Here is a 6,926-nt window from a genome sequence, read left to right as displayed (position 1 = left end):
AAACATCTCAAGTTCTTTCCTGCCTCGGGGTCTTCAACACATGCTCTTCTCATGGGCTAAGTTGCTCTTGGCCCTGTAGTACTTAAATATCACCTATTCATTTTTCAGGTTTGAGGTGGAAATATTTGACTCTCAATGTTGTCTCCAGTATTCTTTTTTATGACACTCTTTTCCGTTTAGGGCACAACACTTTTTATATTTATACGTACGTGTATTTGTTTTAAAAAAAAAGTTTTCCAATTCCTCACTCACCTCATGATTATAAGTTCCACGCAGGGAAGAGCCATACTGTTTAGTTAACCTTTGTATCCTGTTGCCTAACACAGAGTTTTATGCATAAGAGATTAAAAAAAAAAAAAAAGATTGAAAACCTTACTATTATGACCTGTATTACTGCCATTGTTGGTAATAATAATACTCTACTACTTTTTAGCACATGGTTTATTAAAATGCTATTGTCATTTAACCAAAGAGGATGTACAGATGGTGCTATGGACTGTATGTTTTTGTCACTCTCAAATTCGTATGTTAAATCTTCATGACCAATGTGATGGTATTAAGAGGTGGGCCCTTTAGGGGATAATTAGGCCATGAGTTTCTCCAGTGATAAAGTTAGTGTCCTTATAAGAAGAGGAAGAGACCTAGCCCTTCCTCTCTGTCTGCCACATGAGGATACAAGCAGATAGTCATCTGTACACCAGGAAGAGCACCTTCACCAAGAACTTGATCACGCTGGCACCCTGATCTCAGCCTTCCAGTCTCCAGAACAGTGAGAAATAAATGTTTGTTATTTAAGCCACCCAGCCCATGTTATTTTGGCATAGCAGCTTGAAAAAGACAAATGGAAAAGCACGTGAAAAGATGTTCAACATTATTAGGTATTAATAATCTCTCTACCCATATGTATCATATCTTTTTAATTGTATTATTCTTTGAAGTTGTGCCAAATTGCATGTCTTTGTCAGACACTCTCATTCAATTAGTCCCTAATGCTTGCTTCTTGTATAACCAAAGGGTCCACCTAACTGTTTTACAAACAGGAGCAGTTCTTTCCTCCAAAATTATGTCCCAAACCTCCCAGAACAATGTTTTCAAGTTGAGGGTCCCAACCCATTAGTGAGTCAAGAAACCCATTGAGTGGGTTGCAATCAGCATTGATTTAAATTATAAAATAGAAGAAACTACTACAAGCAATGTTTTACTTCCACTACACAAAAATGTTAAGAAGACAATTTGTTTTTTCTTCTTCCTATGCTTCCACCACAACTCACAGAAAAGAGAACACATCTTCCCAGCTTCCAGGAGAGAGAACATCCCTACCCACACTTCCAGCCCTTCTCTAAGCCCCCTCACAGTTCCCCCAAGGAGGGAGCAAGCAATCACGGACCTGAAAGGTGGCAGCCTAATTTGAATTGTGCCATTTCTTAATGGATGCGAGATCTGTTACCTGCTTCCTCTTCTACTTCATGGGCCTGTCTTTCCTTCCGATCCCTTTATGGAAACCACACCCTGGGCACAGCTGTCTCTTGGAGGAAGACTTAGCAATACTTGTGCTCTCTGTCCAGCTTTTTGGTCTGCAAGGTGAAGCTGAAGCAGCCAGCCCTTCTCTCCTGCACAGCGAGTTAGGTGAGTGGATTAGGACCTGATGCATAGGTCTCACCCTTCTGGAGTCAGCCAGTCTCCATTTGAGGAAGCAGGAAACCCTATGTTGGCTTCCAGACCCAACCCTCCAGCACAGTTAACCAGACATCCCTGCTATTGTATCAAATAAATATGGTTCTGCTTTCTAATTGAATATTGATCCTTAGATATGTAGCTCCCTCAGCAGGGAGTGATGGAGGTTTGGGGCACTAAAACACTGCTTGAATGTCTAACAAGGAATATGTGTGACTTTGATAATATATAAATCAGATTCATTTTATGAATATTTTAAAACTTTACTTATTTGCTGTAAGACTTTAGGCAAGTTTTTAATCTCTCTTAGTCTTGCATTTACAAAATAAGATGATAGGATCTGATATCTCTTTCATAAAGTGAATTGATAATAATACCTACTTCATAGGGAGATGATAGAATTTCATAAGATAATAAATATAAACATCTTAGGACTGTGTCTTACATATAGTAAGTGCTTAATAAATGTTAGCTACTAGTTAACATTATTTCTTTCCAGTTGAAAAAAAAAAACACTATTTTACCGTATCACAATATATGTATGTGATGACTAGGAACGTAGTCCAAAATAATTTCTCATCATGGACATCAACGCAAGGAAAATGTGAAGGTCAATAATAATATTAAAAGAAAAATATGATTCAAGGGAGGAGACAGTGAAATAGAACATGTTTTAAGGTCCAAGAGAGAGAAAAAGAGAAAGAAAATGAACCATGATAATAGAAGTCTAGGAACATTGAAGCTTTATCTACCTTTTATGTGATCTCATTCTAAATTCAAGCAATACAGCTTCACAGAGATGTGACTTTCAGAAAATCACAGCCTGATAACCACCACCATCTAGGCTGGCATCTTTTTTACCTATCAAACAAGCAATTTTGTGCCCATATAGAGATTTACTAGTACATCAATAAACATAGTTGACTGAACACAAAATTATCTCTATTCTTCCCCCAAATCCCACTAAAATAATATTAAATGAAAAATAAAAAGGTATAAGATATAAGAACAGGGAAATGGGAAAGATAACTAAAGCAGATCAGAAATAGAAAGTAGGTGAATAAGTGGCAAGACAACCAACTTAGCAGAACAAGGGAAGCTGAATTTCAAATGTCCACGAAATGTCGAGGGAATGCTAACTTAAAGCAAGCTGGTTCCTTTCACTCTAACCCAGAGAGGCTCTGGAATCAGAGGTACCAAGCAAGTGCTTTTAAAGATGGGGATGTGAGGTGGGGCTAAAATAGGAGGAATGGTTGAGAGTCTTTATAAGTAGCAGTTAGACCTTCAAACCCCTGGCACCGCCGTTTGCAGCCAGCCGCCTGCCTCTCTCACTCTGGCAGAAGACTGAAGATGTTTTCCTCTTAGAATGTAAACTCTGTGTGGGCAGAATTTTCATCTGTTTGGATTACTGGTAGGTCCCCAGGCACCTAGAATTATGCCTGGCACAAAGTGCTAAAAAGATACTAGATAAATATTTGTTGAATGAATAGATGATCAGGCATCCAGAGAGTATGGCCATGAGCCACAGCTGAGTACCGAGTACTCAAAAAACAAGATTAACTGAAAAATCTCGATTTAAAAAACAAAACAAAAAAACTATGATGGGACTTCCAGGCTGCTAGAATGCAGACAGCCAGACTTAAACCTTCCCCACCCTAAGTAGAGTATCTGACTTCTTTTCTGATATATCTGACTAGCCCCAGAGAAGAGACCTATAGAAATCAATAGAAGTCGGCAGGCAGACAAAGAGCCAAATCTCTGCCACATCACCTACTCCCATCACTCAGTAAGCCCTGCACACACACTCAGAGGCTCCAATCAGAATCAGCCAAGGATCAGCAGACGTTTGAGGAAAGCTGCGAACACAAAAGACACAGATTAAAAATAAGGAAACGGAATTTGTTCTGAAAGTAGAAAGAAAAGAAACTCAAAGGAAACAACGGGGAAAATGAAAATAACAGAAAAATATCTCTCCAAAAATATATAAATAATACTCTCAAAGAGATGAAAAGATATTGCATTCATGTAGTCAGACATTTACTATTAAAAAAATAAAGTGTGTATGCAGGGGAGGAGATGAGAAAAGATGCATTCAGAGAATAAAAGAGGTTATTTTTTTTTTAATGCTAAGAAGACAAAAATAATTGTCAGTAACAAGATATCATTAGAATGTATATCTCTTAGAGGAAAAAATTATAACAAGTGATGCAATTTTGGATAAAAATACGGACTACCATAATATTTATTTGAAAAATTTATATTTTTCACAAATGAGGAGTATACAATATCCTTAATATAACATTAAAATAACAATATATATTTTAGAAAGACACAAACAAAAAGATACACATCAGAACTATAATATTTGTCTATGGAGGGAGTAGGAATAGGGTAAAAAGGTATGAAGGAAAATACAATCAAACAAGAGAAAGTCCTTGTACAGATTAATAATGAAGGTAAGTTAAAAACTAAGTTAAGAAATATGGTTAGCTGAAGCCTCTGCACCTGAGTTAAATAGGTGTCACTGTTTTATTCACAATTCAACTATAATTGAAAAATAAAAAATAAATAAAATATTAAAAACAAAACAAAAAACCTGTTTTAAACAAAAAAATTTTTTTTGAAACAAAAAACCTGTTTTAAACAAAAAAATTTTTTTGCAATTACAGTGGCATACAATATTATATTAGTTTCAGGTATACAGCATAGTGGTTGACATTTATATAACTTACAAAGTGATCCCTTCTTAAGTCTAGTACCCACCTGGCATCATACATTTATTACAATATTATTGACTATATTCCCTATGCTGTACTTTACATCCCGTGACTATTTTGTAACTGCCAATTTGTACTTCTTAATCCCTTCACCCTTTTTACTCAGTGCCCCAACCCCCTGTTCATTGCAGCGTTATTTATAATAGCCAACATAAGGAAGCATCCTAAGTGGACAGCTCATTTCTAATTCACCTGATGCATATTGTATCTGGCCATGGCCAGCGGTTCCTCTTCTACAATAGCGTCTTCACTCATTTGTCTGGTGCCTTAGTACCTCTTGTCCACACACATATACACACCCATACATGCACGCACACGCAGACACACACACACACACACACACAGTGTGTTGTAGTTTGGTTTTCACTCGATTGCTATTTCTATAAACTGCCTTTACAGGAAATAACTTAGCATGTGTAAAGTTCTTTATTTTCATCATCTCTTCAGTAATTCTGTCTGTTAACATGTACTGATGGAGCCTAAGGAAATATTGTTGGCCTTAAAATATTGTTCTGGATCCAAAATTTAGTTTCTAAGTGGGGCTAACAGGCTTTGCAGAGTAGAACTAAATATATACAAATCTTGGATCAGAGCAGACACATGTTCTTATGAATCCAGAAAGCCCGTAGGCAGAATTCAGTGCATTGTGAAAGTACAATGTGTTATACAAATGTGGGGCTTATTAAGAGTTGTGGACTGAATATTGTGTCTGCATAGAAAAACTCCCTTCTTTTCAACTTCAGCTTACTTGTAAAAGCTATTTTCTTATTCTGAAAACTTAGAAGATTTGGGGTTTCATTTTGTTGTTTGTTTTGGCAAAGGAAAGGGGCACAAGTAGAAGCAACTTCTAGGAAGAGTGATCTGGCCTCACTTAGCGGGAGTTGGGAGAGAGACTAGATCTGTGTTTGCTAAACATTTTTTATTGCGAATTTCCTCGGGAAAGACTTAGAGCATGCAGCCCCAGAATAGGTGTTTTTATTTATATATTATATACCTGAACTACCATACTAACAAAAGGAAAAGATACAAAATAAATGTAGCTATGATTTCTAATATTTTTATACTGTACCCCAGTGAACTATCTTGAAGACTAGAGTCAGAAAGACCAGTGGAGAGCCTTTTGCAATTATCACATGAGGTTTTTATAAAAATTACTCAATTGTAAGTTCATCATTATGACACTAATTAATTTAAGGGCGTTGGTAAAGATGGTACCTTAACCTTTCTCTTTTAGGAAGGAGGAGTGAGCTTGCTATTATGGGACAGGAGTGCTGAACACTGGTCCCAGTGTTACCAGGCTAAGAAAAGAGGTCAGAGTGGCAACCCCATTGTGAGACATAATTAATATTTGTAAAGGGCTTATTGCCAATCAGATTAAGAGGCAGGGTCAAAGGCAAGATTTATTATTGCTGCCAGGTCTCTAAATTCCAAGCAGATTCCAAAAATATGACCTAATCCACCAAGAGCTTTGGCAAATTTACAGGCAGTGTAGTTTGAGCGAAGTTTCTAACATTGAGTCCCACAGTCTTTAAATTGCAAATGAATAGAATTTGACCTATGTCCTTCTAGGCTCAGAATAGGAGCCTCAGCTCTTAGCAAAATTTGTTCACTTTCCTGATTTGGCATTCAAAGCCTCCCATATTCTGGCCCTGGTCTAGATTTTATTCATTCACTCATTCACTCATTCATTTATTCATTCATTCATTCAATATCTAATGAGAACTACTATTTGTCAGGCAATGTTATAAGAACTGAAGATACAACAGTAAACAAAACAGACATAGTAAGTGCCCTCATGGGGCATACAGCCTGATGAAGAAAACAGACAATTTAAAAATAATAATAAATGTACGAAATAACACTAAGCAATGATAAGTGGAAAAGAAGAATATACGATTTAGAGTAATAGGGGAGACTGCTGCTTACAGTCAAGAAGGAGTAAAGGAACTGTTTTTTTTTTCCTCCTCTTATCTCAAACAACCTAAAAACAGACAAAATATATGAAATGACATTTCGCACAACACTGTACATCAGTTGACAAAAGGATAGTGATCCCTGAGAGATGGAAAACAAATAAAATAAGTCCTACCAGCCCTCCAGCTTACTGCCCTGAGAGAGTTTTCAGGCTCCCGCAGAGAATGGGGGGATTCAGGAAGAGCCTCATCGGCTCCTTGTGTTGAGGAGATGGGGATAAGAGTTCAGGGAGACTAAGGCTCCTGGGATCCACAGGACAGAGAACCAAAGAGAAAAGAGCTGAACAGAAAGGGAAATCAAAGACTAGCAGAAGCTCCCCCTTGATCATGATAATGTCTATAACTATGATGAGTAATGATGAGCTCAGGCAGGTGAAGCAGCTACCCAAGGCTAGAGAAAGAAGCATCTGTCAGGATTAGAGGGTAACAGTGCCTGATGTTCATATGGGGCCTAGAATGATGCCTCTTCTCACCAGACTGGAAAACCTCAAGATTTATGGAG

The 6,926-nt window shown here is 37.3% G+C and overlaps 1 protein-coding gene across 2 annotated transcripts in view; it reads left to right on the top strand.

Moving 5' to 3' along the window:
* The window catches only part of GNG12 (G protein subunit gamma 12), a 143,950-nt gene that overhangs the window by 21,238 nt on the left and 115,786 nt on the right, over positions 1-6,926 (top strand). Inside the window, exon 1 of one of the 2 annotated variants that reach the window (XM_025051910.1) lies at positions 1,370-1,394. The exons of the other annotated variant lie outside the window; for it this stretch is intronic. The gene's annotated coding sequence lies outside the window, so the exon portion shown is untranslated. Of the gene's footprint in view, positions 1-1,369; positions 1,395-6,926 lie in introns of those variants that run through there. 2 annotated transcript variants of the gene reach the window in all.

The sequence above is a fragment of the Pteropus alecto genome, unplaced genomic scaffold (assembly GCF_000325575.1).
Source record: "Pteropus alecto unplaced genomic scaffold, ASM32557v1 scaffold25, whole genome shotgun sequence".
In the NCBI taxonomy this organism is placed as follows: Eukaryota; Metazoa; Chordata; class Mammalia; order Chiroptera; family Pteropodidae; genus Pteropus; species Pteropus alecto.
This window is presented reverse-complemented; position numbering and strand designations above follow the sequence as displayed.